At 46.8% G+C, this 17108-nt stretch overlaps 1 protein-coding gene and 1 pseudogene across 1 annotated transcript in view; both read left to right on the top strand.

Annotated features, from left to right (window-relative positions):
• Window positions 1–17108, top strand: part of EFNB1 (ephrin B1) — a 71013-nt gene that overhangs the window by 18499 nt on the left and 35406 nt on the right. The window lies entirely within an intron of this gene.
• Window positions 12199–14484, top strand: LOC142250884 (gap junction alpha-2 protein-like; annotated as a pseudogene).

Raw genomic sequence — 17108 nt, 5'->3', positions numbered from 1 at the left:
CTCTATGGGTTTGAGGTTTCTTTACCCAGTCCTGGTTTACCCGGGTGATGCCGGTCACCGCCGTGATGGGCCCCAGTCGAACCCAGATCCGTTGGAGGTCAGAACCGGTATGATGGTCGATGGGCCCTTCCTCCTTACGCCTCTAGAGGTGGATCTCCATAGCCTGAAGCTACTTGGGGACCCCGGTTCTTGAAAAGTGAACTCCCATCCTGTATGCAGGTGCCGCAGGTCCGTGGTGGGGCCTGACTTTGATCACGAACCCGGACCCTATGTAGCACTGTGCTTCGGGAACTGTGGTGGCTGGAGGGACATACAATCCCCCTGGCCTGCAGATTTTGGTGATCCAACTTGAAGTATGTTCCACCCTAGGATTCTGTACCCTGCACTGCGTCGGTCCCGAGGGAGCAATTAAGCTCTCCCCTCGGCAACAGTATAAACTCCTGTGTCCCACTGGTAAACCAGTCTGCTCTCTTACTCTCTTGCTGGAGAACTCTCTAATTGTTGCGTTGGCTCCTAACTCCCCCTGATGGCTGCTCCTCCCCCGATTCCCTCTCACTAGTGGGTGGCAGCCCCCCATGTTTGGTGACTAACTTAAGACCCAACCCTAGCCGGTCCCCATTGGGCAGGGCAATCAATTGGTGTGTTTTGAGTTGTGTTGTGAAACCGGTACCAACCTCCTCTGAATCCAGGATGACTACCGCACCATAAGTGAGGTGCAGTACCTTGTGGCGACTGAAGCCTCAGAGGTGCCACATATACGTCATTGCTGACCGCCTTTACATAGGAAGCTGTGGTATGGCTGATTAGTTGTAGACAACTGATGAACCAGACTTGGAGAAATCTAGTGTAGACGTTGTATGCAAACCAGGACAACTGTTTCCAAGTACAATGACCCCAGAGCAGCGACTGCCTGCTTGGCATAATGCTCTTACTCTAGACTTCTCAAGCACACCAGGACCTCTATTCATCCAAACCAGCCATCTTCATGCCAGTCTTGGTGACTGGGTGAGTTGGACTGCGAGGCTACTAATTTCCTAACAGGTGCCCCCTAATAGTGAGGTATGATTTGCCATTTCCTGTGTGCTGCACGACATCTTGCTCCAGTCCTTGCAGAAGTAATATTTGTGGTGTAGTGAATACCATGCCTCGTTATCAGTCTAATGAGCTCCAGTCTCCGTGCCCCATTCCCAGTCCACTTTGATGGAGCTGGGCAAGAACTGCATGAGAACACCAAAATCCCACAATTTTAGTGCAGCCTCTGTTGTCTGCCTTCAATTAAGTATTTGTAAATTTTGTCGCATAAGATGAGTATTTCCTAGAACCAACAAAGTGAATGGGCTCCCTGAAGCCTTGTGCACACACTGCTTATTTTTCTTTCAAATTCCAAGCAACTTGTATCTGCAGCAGGTTTATTCTTTCAGCATTTTTTTCAGCCGCCTTCACCTCTTACATTGGAGGATAAAGGCATAAAAATCGTATGCAAAAAACCCCGCACATGTTATGCTGCGTGTGTCCTGCCAACACTTTAGTATTTGCTGCCGGAATTGCCACCGTGTGCACACACCATACAGTTTTTATGCTTTAATTGTTTTGATGGATTGGGCACAAAAGCTCTTAAAAAAAAATAAATAAATAAAAAACAATCTTATTGGGGGACAAGTGTCTACCTCTACACAGCCAAACCACTAATTCAATATGTAAAATGTGCAGACAGGCTACCCCAAGTGAAGATGGGAACTAATACACCAGGATTGCACTTTAGTTACAATCTAGGAAAACGTTTTTGGTAATTAGGATGAAGAGTTTTCGGGTTTTTGTTTTTTTGTTTTTTTTTCGCGATCATAGTCGTCTTTACTTTACTTTACTCTTTACCATAAGTCCTCTTTACTCTTTTGTATGAAGGCTTGTAATGTGAGCCATTCCTCATGAGATCTTTACCAAATCAACCTTTAAACTCCGACCTTGGAATGGGCCTCGCTCCAGTGTCGACACAGGTGGGGATCGTTGAAAGACACGGTCTCCCTAGAAACACTAGCCTTCTGGAGGATCAAAGGCGTGGAATGTGTTTGTTGGGGTAGCGCAGGGAGTGCTGACCCTCAGGACTGCACACACTGTTAATGATCTCAATAGGACGGCCGGTAAAGCAGAATAGTTTTCTCTTCTCGCCGGTGATGGGAGAGGCTGAACGTCTTCCATAACTGTTGTAGAGATGTCATCTGCCCCTCTATGCCGTAGAGGAAGGGCTGGAGCTGCCAGCCCCTGGCTGAGGTGTCACCCATATATTTCATGGTGTCAGACACCCTGGATCCATTGTGTGCCTGCCTCTATAACATCTATATGTTCAGAATCTCTGACTTTTGTTCAAGGTGCAGTGAAGGTTACAAGTCTCCTAGAGCAATTGCACATAAAGCATAAATTGGGCAACAGTCCGATGTCCAATCATCAGCATGGCGTCCCACTCCGTCCAGCCGGTCCTAAGCACATGATGAATACAGCTTTGTTTGCTCACCTGGGCCTCGGTCGGGTGGTCATGCCTGTCTGCCACCAGTCAACACTCGCAGTACGTACGGGCACGGCTGCTTCCTTCAGGACTCCTGTCTAGTACAGTAGCTGCTTTTACACACACTTGTGTAATATTCCTGTCAGCTTGGGGGCATCTTAAAGGCAAAATCCAATATTTGCCATAATCGATATATTTTCTAAACTGAAAATTCTGCCTCCCGTCTTAACTATTCATGGTCTTGATTCTGATGGAGTCAGTCATTTTTGGTTGGGGAAGAGGCTTACTGTACTCCTGTGATCACCACGTGGTGCCGCTCGCTGTCATTACTCCAGGGCCATTGGCCGTACATGCACATTCGGCAGGGATCATGTATGACCAGAATCCAATAGCTGATGTTGTGGTTGTATGTGGACTCATGGCCTCATAGGCAACACTCCTCTCCATTTTGGAAGTGAGCGGCACTAGATAGATATATAGCTATAGATACGGTAGATAGATATATAGCTATAGATACGGTAGATGGATCTCCAGCTTTCTGCGTTTTCTACAGCTGGATATCTGCGCTAGTCGTGTTGACATTGCAGATCTGTGCACAGTGAATTGACAATCCACACTGCTAGTACAGAACACTACAGATTTGACTTATACCCTACAGCGCTTTTTTTTTTTTTTTTTTTCCCCCTCACTTGCCAGTTGAATTCTCGCACCCCAAACAACTGTCCGTATTTTGTGGCCCCCTCAAGCTGTGGGAATACTATGTGCATGGCGGAGGAAATGACCAATTATATTTCTGCAAATTAAAACAAGCACAGCTGTCGCTCACCCTCCACCATGCTCCCCACCCATTGTGACAGGTGCATGCTTCACACAAAGGGTTAATGAACAGGTGTCCCTCCCTATTTACACACACTTGGCTTTTCTTGGGGCCCAGAAATGTCCTTTCTGGTGTAATTATGGCCGTGTTGAACAACAAAACTCCAGATTTCATGAGCTGTCAGTCACTAAGCTTTCCCTGCAGAAGTTGGGTGTCCAGCGCGGCAGGCCCCTGTGCTCCCATTGGAGTCCGGACACCTGTCTCACCCTGAACCCTCCCCACCCATTGGTCCTTCCATTCTGGTCTTACAGTTTACATGTTTCCCCCTCTACACAGTCTCGTCAGGAGCCCCTAGGACAGACCCGGGCAAGGGGCGGCCCGCGGGCCACATCCGGCCCGCCTACTCTGTGACCGGCCCGCCTGGCTCAGGGAGTCCTTGCTGGCCGGTCACTGATGAGGGCAATCTGACCTGTTGTCCGGAGCTCCAGGCTCCGGGAGGCGCGTGGTCAGATTGCCCTCATCAGTGCCCGGGCAAATGCCGGGGCCCTGGAGACCGGGGGGGCCCGCTCGGCCTCGTCAGTTCTGGTGCCCCTTGGCCGGGGCCCACTCGCCTTAGTTCTGCTGCCCACGGGCCGAGTTCCGGGGACTGCAGTCCTCGGCAGGAATCTGCGGCGCCGTCCCTTTTAAGGAGCACAGACTTCCTGGTTGAACTTCATCTGTGGGCGGAGCTACCGACCGGCGCCCTGCTCATCCCACAGATGAGAGTTGCAGTGGCAGCCAGCGACCCCCAGCACAGTGCTTCTTTCCGGCTCTGTGTGGACCCCCTCTCCACTGTGACCTGAGCGGTATGTGCCCTCCCCACCCCCCGATTTATGGGCCCTGGTGAGCTGTATGGGCTTCTCCCCCTTCCCCCCCAGGTGTATGCCTTGCCCCCCTCCCCCCCGTGCCGTATGTGCTGAGCCCCAGAGCCGCGTGTCTGTCTGTATGTATATATGTAGCAGAGCTGTGTGTATGTATGTAGCAGAGCTATGTGTGTATGTAGCAGACCTATGTCTATGTATATATGTAGCAGAGCTATGTGTGTCTGTATGTATGCAGCAGAGCTGTGTCTGTATGCATGTATAATGTGTATCTATGTATGTCAGTGTATATGGCTGTATAGATGTGTCAGTTCTATATGTATTTTTGTGAGTTTGTCTTTAAATATGTATATGTATGTGTACGTATGTGTGTGTCTGCGTGTGGATGGGGCCCACTGGGACTCTTCCGCCCGGGGCCCACAAAAACCTGGAGCCGGCCCTGACCCTCATCAGACGCTGCGTGTCGGGCAGGAAACAGAGGACAGATCCTGAAGCTCCGCACAGTGTAGGCAGCGGAACGCAGGAATCTCTCCTCTGTTCCTTGCCCGACACTTTTTCTCTGTGACACACGCGCGCCCTGATATCGTCAGTACGGCGCGCGTATCATTTGAAAAGTTCCCGCCCGGCAGGAGAAGCTGCAGCAGCCGGGGCCGTATGGAGAGAGGCAGCGGCGGGGGCTCCTAGGAATACAGCGTCGGCGCAGCCTGGCCATGTGAAGGAGAAGCAGCTTAGCGGGGGGCTCGTACCAGGGCTGTGGAGTCGGTAAGCCAAACCTTCGACTCCGACTCCTCAAATTCTCTTGCACCGACTCCGACTCCGGCTCCGACTCCGACTCCTACATATATTGCTTATAGTTAGGTGAAAAATTTATTGTAGTACATGAATATGTGTATGTGAACATCAGACATTTAATAATTTTTATGATACAATAATCAAGATATTTGGATAGAACATAAAATATATTTATTGGAATACAACTTTAGAACACAAAAAACTGTAATAAATTGTAAATATGTAATACACTATGTAATATACAGTAGATTACATATATATCTTTGTGTGTGTATATACACTGTATATATATATATATATATATATATATATATATATATATATATATATATATATATATATATATATTACATATTTACAATTTATTAGTTTTTTTGTGTTCTAAAGTTGTATTCCAATAAATATTTTATGTTCTATCCAAATATCTTGATTATTGTATCATAACAACAATTAAATGTCTGATGTTCACATTGTACTACAATAAATTTTTCACTTAAATATAAGCATTATACTAAATGTTGTTATTTAGTAAAATATTCAGCACATTCTGCATTGCACTCCTGTCCCCAATTTATTATATATTTTAGGAGTCGGAGTCGGTGCATTTTATACCGACTCCGACTCCACCAAAATGAGCTCCGACTCCGACTCCACGACTCCGACTCCACAGCCCTGGCTCGTACGGATGTGTCTGAGGACGGGAACGATAAGAGAGGTGAGTGGTTACTAGTAACCTGCGGGGACAATGCGGGCGGGCGGGGGGCTGGGGGAGAGGGGTAACTTTTGACAAATATTTGGGGTGTAGTGGTTTAGTATATGGGAATGTAGTTTTACAGGTGTGGTATATGGGGGGGTGGAGTGGTGTAGTTTTATAGGTGTGTAGTGGTGTAGTATAATACAGGTGTATATAGGAGTGTAGTATAATACTACACCCCTATATACACCTGTATTATACTACACCACTACACCCCTATATACACCTGTATTATACTACACCACTACACCCCTATATACCCCTATATACACCTGTATTATACAGGTGTATATAGGGGTGTAGTATAATACAGGTGTATATAGGGGTGTAGTATATTACAGGTGTATATAGGGGTGTAGTGGTGTAGTATATTACAGGTGTATATGGGGTGTAGTGGTGTAGTATAATACAGGTGTTTATAGGGGTGTAGTATAATACAGGTGTAGTATATAGGAGTGTAGTATAATACAGGTGTAGTATATAGGGGTGTAGTATAATACAGGTGTAGTAACTAGGGGTGTAGTATAATACAAGTGTAGTATATAGGGGTGTAGTGATGTAGGTTATCACACGTGTAGTATATAGTGATGTGCTGCAGTTAATTACAGGTGTAGTATATAGTGATGTAGCATATTACAGGTGTATATAGGGGTGTAGTGATGTAGTATATAGTGGTATAGTATATAGAGGTGTAGTTTATTACAGGTGTAGTGTATAGTGATGTATATTACAGGTGTAGTATGTGGTGGGTGTAGTGATGTAGTATATGGGGATTGTGTGTGTATCTATACATTGTGTGTATCTATACATTGTGTGTATGTGTATATACATTATACACGCACAGTATATATGCGTGTTTGTGTATGTGTGTATGTGTGTGTGTGTATATATTAGTATGTAGAACCGAGTTAATTATATTAGTCCGGCCCTCTAAAACCATCCCAATTTCTCATGCGGCCCTTGGGAAAATTAATTGGGGTATGGTCACGTACGTGCCTTATGTGAGCAGCTCTGTTGTGGATGCCCTTCTCCCCCAGCAGAGGCTCCATACTTGGGCTTTTTATATTCTTGTGTAACTTTTAGGCAAGAAAAGATGGTGCTGCACACATATACGTCCATATATTATGCTACACTCAGATTAGGTAAAAAAAAAACTTGTGATATATTTTCCCTTTAACTGTTTGGGGTTTTTATTCTTTTAACCAAGGAATGCTACAGTTTTTATCACTTAGGACCACATATTTCCATCCTATATCGGTATCTCTGTATCAAGCGTTGTGCCATTCATGAATTCACATTTTAAAGGGATTGACTGGCTTAGAAAAAAAATGTTTTGTGAATTCTGCATTAGTGGTTTACCACCAAAGTTATTTATCAGCTATCCACAGTATTCCGACAGCTGAGACCCCACGATCACTAAAGCAGAGGACCCCCAAAGAGGCATTGTAGAGTTGCAGAAACCATATTGGTGCACTGGTGGTGTGGATTAGTAGAGGATGGCCTAGGACAGTGCTCCGCTAAGAGGGCAAACATGGGCGATCAAGACCACCATGGTAGTGATGGGTGGGACTCCCAGTGATCAGACATTTCTTGCATACCCACTGGGATGGGTTAAACATGCATTTAATGGTTAATCAAGGTTTGGAATCTGACATTCATGACCCCCATCTGCCAGATAGTACAGAAGTGTTTTTGGTTTGTTTTTTTTTTGTCCCCCATCTATAGCGGTCTCCATTCCTGTATACAGAAAGCTGTGATTTTACTGCACATGGTTTAATTTTTCCATGTAATTGCTCTTGAGTTCCCCCAAAGACTAAAGCAGATATTACCTGGAGACTCTAAAATGAATAATGCGCAACACCCCTTTAACAATGATGGTTGTCCCATTTTTAAACCCTGATGCTGGATGAAGTAACGAGTAGTGGCATGCTCGCCCATCTCCGTGCCCCACAATGCTGTGTGGCAGTCATGCCACCATAGCCAGTAGCCTGACAGCCTTGCTGCATGCCTGGTGCCATCTTGGCAGCCCCTGCTTGCTTCTGGCTTGGTACAAATGGTTTTGGGCATTTACCACCTCTTTGTTTCAGTAATATGTTTCCATCTATCTCCACATTCCATGGTCGTCTGATGCCCCATGCATTCCAAGTCCATTATATAGTGGGCGTCCATCATTAATGAGGTTTCCACAGGCGTGTAACCTTAGTTGGCTCCAGTTCTTGCGGTCTAGCCTTCTCTCGTGTAGGAGGAACCTGCAGCGCAATCTCAACAATTTGATGTGGTGATCGGTTTTCTAGTGGACACCATACCGTGTAGTGGAGGATCGGCCCGAGTAACACTGGCTATTGCTGTGCTATCTGATTATTAACAAATGTGAAGCCATGAGATTTCCCCTCTAATTCCTCTGAAATGATATTCCTATGATGGAAGCTTCAGATGTGCCGGCGAGTTCATTACTTTACACTTAAGCTGCCGTCTTGAACATACTGAAGGGGCATAATGAGAATTAGGTGGGAGTGGACGCCCTTCTATAGGGGATTGCTTCTTTCTCAATGTTTCATTACAGGTCACAGCTTTATTGCTGCCTCCTTCATTCAGGTCAAGGAAAGATATATTGTTCCTCAGCGCTCAGACGACCTATTGTCTCACATTAAATCATCTTGTCCTTTTCTGGTCCTTGGTTTTCTAGTAGATTAAGTTCGAGGGATGGAGCTTTTTCGTAATGGCACATCCAGATTTGCTGGTGACCTCAGCAGTTTCTTAGTTGGTAACTGTTGCAGCCGAGATCTTTCCGGCATATCATTTTCTTGCAAGGTGTCTCCTCAATTATGGTTTTCTTCAACATCTCTGCAAACTGAGTGTACTTCTAAAAGAAGCTCCCTTACCTAAATCATTCGTGGTTATGTGAATTGTGATTAACTTCTGGCTCCATTAATTTGAGATTGAGGATTTCCTATGTTCCCAGCTGTAAATGAACTCTCCCATACACTTGGAGGCAGCCCTGCACCCCGCACCTCCCTTCCCTGATCCTTTTCATCAGCCCCCATCTTGTTCTCTTGAGAGGCTCACTGAAGAAGGTGGGGGCTTTGTGAAATTTGTCATGGTCCCTTCACTTTATCCATCTTCTTGAAATAAAGCAATTGGAAGGGTACCGGAGGGGGGGGGGGGATGCTTTGCTCCCACCCCCTGTCACTCTTGTTCAGAGTCCTCTCACTCTCAATGAGTCTGTGAATAGAAATCTGCAGTAATTGGATGCAAATTATACGGAGGGGGCCCGAGGCTGCCTGGAATTCCTATGGGGGACAGGAGGCGAGGGTATAATTAAGATGGCAAGAATTAGGAAGAACTTGGTGAAGAGTGGGACAAGAATTCATTTGGATTTTAATCCCCTTATTGTTTGCAAGGAAAGGAGTATTTTGTGGGCGCTGGATACTGATTTGTGCAAAGGGTTAAATGCCCAGTCATCTGATTGGCACACAGCTGGTAAATGCTACCTCTTTTGGGACCTTAGGTTTCTGGGTACATCACACTCCCTTTAGGCTATGTGCACATTGCATCTTTGTGGTGACCATAAAGATGCATGTTTTTGTTTTTTTTTTTAAAAAAAAAAACTCCGTAGGCATGCATTACATGCCGCATTTTACTGTGGTTTTTTTTTTTTACCAAATTTTTGCCCAGTGCGTTTAAGTCAAATCTATTGACTGGAAGGGCTCAAACGCTGGTAAAAACGCAGAAAGCATTGACATCCTGAATTCTGTCACCACAAAGATGTAGCCAAAAAACAAGCTGCAGCATGCGCACAGCAAAACGGAAATTTCATACTTTGCTGGGGAAGGAAGAGCATGCAGGAGCAAAACCACCTAAGATGTGGCAAAAAACGCAGCATGCGCACAAGGCCTAAAGCTTTCGCAGATGCATGAGGCCTTTCAGGTTGTATGTGTGTATATACACACCGTAATGTATTGTGACCTTCTTGGCCGGGGGAAGCTCAGGGTCTGTGGTTTTATACCTCTGTTCTCCAAGGTAAAGCTTGCAGATTGCAGAACACCTTTTAGGCTGCTTTACACACAACGATATCGCTAGCGATCTCATTAGCGATGTGACATGCCAGATTGCAGATGCGATTTGCCGAGATCGCACATGTGACCGGTGCTACAAAAACGACCTATGTGCGATCTCGGCAAATCATATCTGCGATCTGGCGTGTCACATCGCTAGCGATATTGTATGTAAAGCAGCTTTAAGATCTGTTGTCTCTTTTCAAGGCTGTATTAATGGAGTAAAGAATGAAGTGTCTGTTTACTGTGGTCATCATGAGTTTATTGTGGCCTGTGACATCTAATGAATGGGGTTAATGGACCTCACTGTTGGGGTGCATTCCCACTTTTTTTTTTATTTTTGTTTTGTTTTTTGTTTACCTGCAAATTTTCCGGATCTAATCCATGTCGGTAGGGAAATTCCGTACAGAAAACGGTGTACCCGCAAGAGAAATTGTGATGCTTCACCCTGCAGGTCAGGTTACGGGGCATGAAGAGGCAGCTCGGTGGGCCGGAGAGCGCTAGTAATCCCATCTACATTGCTTGTATTGTTTAAAACACTCTTCACCTCAGTGAAACTGCGCAGTGATAAAAGCTCATCGTGGGCACATAGCCTTAGCGCAAGTTCACACTGAGTTTTTCGCGGCATTTTTGCGTGTTTTTCGGGTGTGTTTTGGCCTCAAAACTGCATGATTTTGCTTCCTAAGCAAAGTCTTGAGTTTTCATTTTTGCTGTCCGCACACTTTTTTTTTTTTCTTTAAGCTGCGTTTTTGAGCTTAAAAAAAATGGACATCTCAATTCTTTCCTACGTTTTTCTGCGTTCCCCCCCCCCCCCCCTGCAATGCATTGGAAAAACGCAGAGATCAAAAACACAGCCAAAAACGCACCAAATTGCGGTAAAAACACATGCGTTTTTTTGCCGCAGGTGCGTTTTTGTGCATTTTTAGCGGCCAAAAAAGGCCACAAACGCAGCGTCAAAAAAACGCAACGTGTGCACATAGCCTTATTGCTCCCCAAATCTGCAGCTCTCGTTTCCCTTCAGTCGCCATGTTTCAGGGCTGTTCAGAGTGTGACTATTTGTTTTTGCGCTGATCTGACTATGAAGTCAATAAGTAACACTTTCTGTCAGAGTTCAGTGGTCAGTATGAAGAGGCTGTTCCTCGCTGTAATGGAAGGCTGGAGCTCCCGTGAAGAGTGAATTTTGCCCTTCAGGGTCCCTGGGAAAAGTAAACTAATTTCACTGTGCTCAAACAATAAAGTCTCCCTCCTTTCTGATGGGCCATGTTTGTTCATTGTCCTGTGCGAAGTCCATGAGCGTTGTCCTCTCTACTATTGCAGATTTGAGTAATTGATTACTTGCAGTCATTATGATACGTCAGTTTACTTTAGAAATCGAAGCCCTGACACCATTGTAACCATGGAGGGTAAGGCTCCATACACATGTGATGGCCGAATGAGTGCTCGTCCATCAGCAATCTCCTCTGAATCCTCCATACACATGAAAATTTGCTACAGTCTGTGAAGCAGTCTGGCAATGCTGCAGAATGTGAAAAGCACTAGGGCTTTTTTTTGGAGGAGGTCTTATTCTGGAAGAAACACAGTTGGGGGTAAGTTTACTCCCCAAAAAAGCGCCCCCCCACTTTCCAGGAGACTCATACTCACCAGACCCGGACGTCTGCGTGGCTCACAGGTCCTCCCTGTGATCTCTGGTCGGTGCTGCATGCCGTTCTCCCCTGCTGCTGGCTGACACACACAGCCCGATCGCAGGCACACACACAGCCCGATCGCAGGCACACACACAGCCCGATCGCAGGCACACACACAGCCCGATCGCAGGCACACACACAGCCCGATCGCAGGCACACACACAGCCCGATCGCAGGCACACACACAGCCCGATCGCAGGCACACACACAGCCCGATCGCAGGCACACACACAGCCCGATCGCAGGCACACACACAGCCCGATCGCAGGCACACACACAGCCCGATCGCAGGCACACACACAGCCCGATCGCAGGCACACACACAGCCCGATCGCAGGCACACACACACACACACACACACAGCCCGATCGCAGGCACACACACAGCCCGATCGCAGGCACACACACACACACACACACACAGCCCGATCGCAGGCACACGCAGGCACACACACACACAGCCCGATCGCAGGCACACGCAGGCACACACACACACACACAGCCCGATCGCAGGCACACACACACACAGCCCGATCGCAGGCACACACACACACAGCCCGATCGCAGGCATTATATTTTAAGCCTTGCTCCGAAAATTATGAAAATCCCTGCTGGGGCTTATTTTTGGGGGAGGGCTTACTTTTGGAAAAAACACAGTAGGAGCTGCCATGGGATGGACATGGAGGGTTAGATTGTGTTCAGTGAGTAGTGCTAGCTGCAGATTTAGGAGTGAACTATGGCAGGATGGGATCTGCTTAAAATATTGCTTGAAGTCCAAGAGCATTCCACACTCATTGGAAAGTTTGTCTGATGGTGCTTTTCATCTTCAGAATTCTTATCCTTAGCTTGGCAGGAGAGTCTGGGGAGATGAGCAATCTGACTTTGGTTCAACCGTGTTGCAGTGTATTGCAAAGTCTGTTATGATAGAAAAAGTTCAATATCTCATGTACGATACTGGGTTCAGCACTCGCACCTTGATTTACCTTGGGCATGTCGTTTATTTGTCCAGTAGAGAAGAGAAAATGCAGCGAGGGAAATGCTGAAGAAATGAGTGCTGCAACAACAAAGATTGAGATTGATAATAAAGTCAAACATCTACCAAAAAGATGAAAATCCATGGAGCCTTAAGGTACCGTCACACTAAGCAACTTACCAGCGATCCCACCAACGATAGGGATCGCTGGTAAGTTGCTAGGAGGTTGCTGGTGAGATGTCACACTAAGCGACGCTCCAGCGATCCCACCAGCAACCTGACCTGGCAGGGATTGGTGGAGCGTGGCTACACGAGTTGCTGGTGAGCTCACCATCAACCAGTGACCAGCCCCCAGCGCCGCGTGGAAGATGCTGCGCTTGGTAACTAAGGTAAATATCGGGTAACCAACCCGAAATTTACCTTGGTTACCACTGCACGGAGCTACACTTGCAGAGAGCAGGGAGCAGCGCACACTGAGCGCTGGCTCCTTGCTCTCCTAGTTACAGCACACATCGGGTTAATTAACCCGATGTGTGCTGCAGCTAAATGTGCACAGAGCAGGGAGCAGCGCACAATGCTTAGCACTGGCTCCTTGCTCTCCTAGTTACAGCACACATCGGGTTAATTAACCCGATGTGTGCTGCAGCTAAATGTGCACAGAGCAGGGAGCAGCGCACAATGCTTAGTGCTGGCTCCTTGCTCTCCTAGTTACAGCACACATGGGGTTAATTAACCCGATGTGTCCTGCAGCTACATGTGCACAGAGCAGGAGCCGGCACTGACAGTGAGAGCGGAGGAGGCTGGTATCAAAGGTAAATATCGGGTAACCAAGGACAGGGCTTCTTGGTTACCCGATGTTTACATTGGTTACCAGCCTCTACAGAAGCTGGCTCCTGCTTCCTGCACATTTAGTTGTTGCTGTCTCGCTGTCACACACAGCGATCTGTGCTTCACAGCGGGACAGCAACAACTAAAAAATGGCCCAGGACATTCAGCAACAACCAACGACCTCACAGCAGGGGCCAGGTTGTTGCTGGATGTCACACACCGCAACATCGCTAGCAACGTCACAAAAGTTGTTCGTTAGCAGCGATGATGGGCGGCACGGTGGCTCAGTGGTTAGCACTGCAGTCTTGCAGCACTGAAGTCCTGGGTTCTAATCCCACCAAGGACACCATCTGCAAGGAGTTTGTATGTTCTCCCCGTGTTTGCGTGGGTTTCCTCCGGGGTCTCCGGTTTCCTCCCACACTCCAAAGACATACAGATAGGGACTATAGATTGTGAGCCCCAATGGGGACAGTGTTGACAATGTATGTAAAGTGCTATGGAATTAATAGCGCTATATAAATGAATAAAATTATTATTATTATTATTATTATGTTGCTAGCAATGTTGCTTAGTGTGACAGGGCCTTTTGTCTACATCAGTCAGTGTGATCTTCAAAAGCCTAATTGAAGCTGGATTTGCATTCGGTCCGTGGTATCTGTATGGTTTTGTGATGCCTCCAGTTTTAAGTGTTCGAGTGCCTTGTCCCCACAGTATAGACTGTTTTGTTTCCTGACCTATGGAAAAGACCATCTTCATTATCTTCATGCTGGTGGTTTCACTCATCTTTGTTACTCAACTTGCTTGAACTTATTCACCTATTCAGCAAATTATTCCAAAAATGTGATTTAAGGATGGAAGTACCTTGTTGTTCTGTACCTAACTGCACAAATAGCTTACCAAATGGAGCCCGTTCTGCTCATCGTATACTAATCCTAGTGACCAAGTGACTAGGAGCTACCAGTGTGCGGCAAATGTCCTTGTAGGGATCGCTGGTCAACCATTCAGGTAGAAGAAAAGGTTAACATTGCTGAGAAAGCCAAGGCATTGTCTGACTGGTCCCAAACTGGTTTATCTATGATAGTTGCAGATGGTCCAGGAATAGTGGCAACCATTACTTGTAGCGCACGTTCAGCTTGTAAACAACATGTCCACATGAAAATGTGTATTAGTAAAGGGAATCTGTTAGCAGCTATTTGTTCCCTTAATCTGAGAGCAGCATGATACAGGGACCCTGATTCCAGCGATGTCCCTTAAGCCTGCTTTACATGTTGCAATTTCGCATACGATATCGTATGCGATTTGCAACACCCCCATCGTATATGCGGCATGTTCAATTTGTTGAACGTGCCGCACAAACGATTAACCCCCGTCACACATACTTACCCGTCCATACGACCTCGATGTGGGCGGCGAACGTCCACTTCCTGGAGTGGGAGGGACGCTCGTCGTAACATCGACGTCACGTGGCAGCCGGCCAATAGAAGCGGAGTGGCGGATCTGAGCGGAACGTAAACATCCTGCACACCTCCTTCCTTCTGCATTGCCGGCTGGAGCCGCGGGAGGCAGGTAAGATCTGTTCAATGTTCCCGGGGTGTCACACACTGCGATGTGCGCTACCCCGGGAACATTGAACAACCCGACGTGCAATTCTTCAGGATTCAACGACCGTATGCGATGAACGTTTTAACGTTCAATCGCACGTACAGTAGATGTTACATGCTATAACGTACCTTACGATGCTGGATGTGTGTCACTTACGACATGACCTCGCCGACACATCATAAGATATATTGTAGTGTGTGAAGCGGGCTTTACTGAGCTGTTTGCTGCCATTTTGATAGTCAATTTTTTTTCTCTGCAGATCTAGCAGTTATACAGAGCTCATGAATGTGCTGGGCTACCTGGCAGCACATCAATCAGTCCTGTAATGGTAATCTACTGCTGATTAATCAGTGATATTATCAAAACTACACTAAACAGCCCAGTAAGTTATACATCACTGGAATCAGGGTCTCTGCCCCTACATTATGCTGCTCTGATTAGGTGGAAAAACCTGGTGACAGCTTCCCTTTTAAACGTGAGATCTGGGAAAGTCTTTGCCAGACAGCTGTAGAGTGGTGGCTTATCTGCGGAGTAATGAAAGGATCTAGGAAGAGAAAGGCCCCAATACACATTAGACCCAACGATATCTGCTTTTAAAGCTGAATTTACTCCAATATATAGGGGGCTTTAAGGCTACGTTCCCACAATTGGTGTTTGCAGCGTTTTGGATGCACCTTGTTTTCGCTGAATCCAAAACACTGTGTTGCACTGTAGAAGCACAGTGTATGGGATTTATAGAAATGTCCTGCCCTCTTCTTTTTCCAGCAGTGTAATCTGACCTGCGGCTTTCTGAGCCACGGAATGTCACTTAATTCTGGCGAGAGAACACTGCGAACGTCCACAGTGCCCAGAACCCTGATGGTGGACACAGGCGTGGCATTCTCCCGCAGACACATCGCCGCTGGAGGGAAGACACGGTTTCTACAACTGAATGTCATCCAAATTGTGGGAACAGAAGAACTGCAAATATCACACATTATTATATCTACATATTCAATTATGTAGTTGAATTAAATGCAGAAAATCTACACGAAATCTACAGTGAAGGACGAATACAGTCATGTTAGTGCACGGTATTACCTGTGTAACTGCAGGAAAATCCAGTTCTAGATATTTAGCTTTAAAATGTAATAAAGCTTATATAACACAGCTGTCCCCTGATGAGCGGTCATGGCTGTAGGCCTAGGTGTGGTGACCAGCAGGGGAGCAGGCAGGCATGGCCACTGAGCTGCAGGAGACTGCCAATGATAGGACAATCCCTATCATTTACTTTTTCCTAAAGGGAGAAATCTGTAACCAAAAGCTGTAGATTGGTCACATGCGACCTGTACACAATGTTAAAATGAGTTCTTGTAGAACACTTGACTATGCTTAATGTTCCTCATAGCTGCCGTTGCCCTTTTATGGAGGACTGGCCAGTAGCTGGCTTCATGTTCCTCATAGCTGCCGTTGCCCTTATGGAGGACTGGCCAGTAGCTGGCTTCATGTTCCTCATAGCTGCCGTTGCCCTTTTATGGAGGACTGGCCAGTAGCTGGCTTCATGTTCCTCATAGCTGCCGTTGCCCTTTTATGGAGCACTGGCCAGTAGCTGGCTTCATGTTCCTCATGGCTGCCGTTGCCCTTTTATGGAGGACTGGCCAGTAGCTGGCTTCATGTTCCTCATAGCTGCCGTTGCCCTTTTATGGAGGACTGGCCAGTAGCTGGCTTCATGTTCCTCATAGCTGCCGTTGCCCTTTTATGGAGCACTGGCCAGTAGCTGGCTTCATGTTCCTCATAGCTGCCGTTGCCCTTTTATGGAGGACTGGCCAGTAGCTGGCTTAATGTTCCTCATAGCTGCCGTTGCCCTTTTATGGAGGACTGGCCAGTAGCTGGCTTCATGTTCCTCATAGCTGCAGTTGCCCTTATGGAGGATTGGCCAGTAGCTGGCTTCATGTTCCTCATAGCTGCCGTTGCCCATATGGAGCACTGGCCAGTAATGGGCTTCATGTTTCCTCTGTGAATATGCCATAAGATGGCAGAAATTTGGCTTGATGTCTACCTGTAGCTCCTACGGCTCTCTGGTTTCTGAATGTTTTCAATAGAATTGCCTTTATGCCCAGGAGCCTAGCCCTCCTTCACTGCGGGAACTCCTGTCCCATGCAGGCGATGAGGTAAGAGGGTGGGCCGCTGCTAGGGTCTTTTCATTGCATAGAAGGAGGGAGACATGGGCAGAAAGAAGTTTACTTGACAGGAAATGACAGTAA

This window comes from Anomaloglossus baeobatrachus, chromosome 9 (assembly GCF_048569485.1).
Source record: "Anomaloglossus baeobatrachus isolate aAnoBae1 chromosome 9, aAnoBae1.hap1, whole genome shotgun sequence".
NCBI classification, from domain to species: domain Eukaryota; kingdom Metazoa; phylum Chordata; class Amphibia; order Anura; family Aromobatidae; genus Anomaloglossus; species Anomaloglossus baeobatrachus.
Note: the sequence above shows the minus strand (reverse complement) of the source record. Positions and strands in the feature narration are given on the sequence as shown.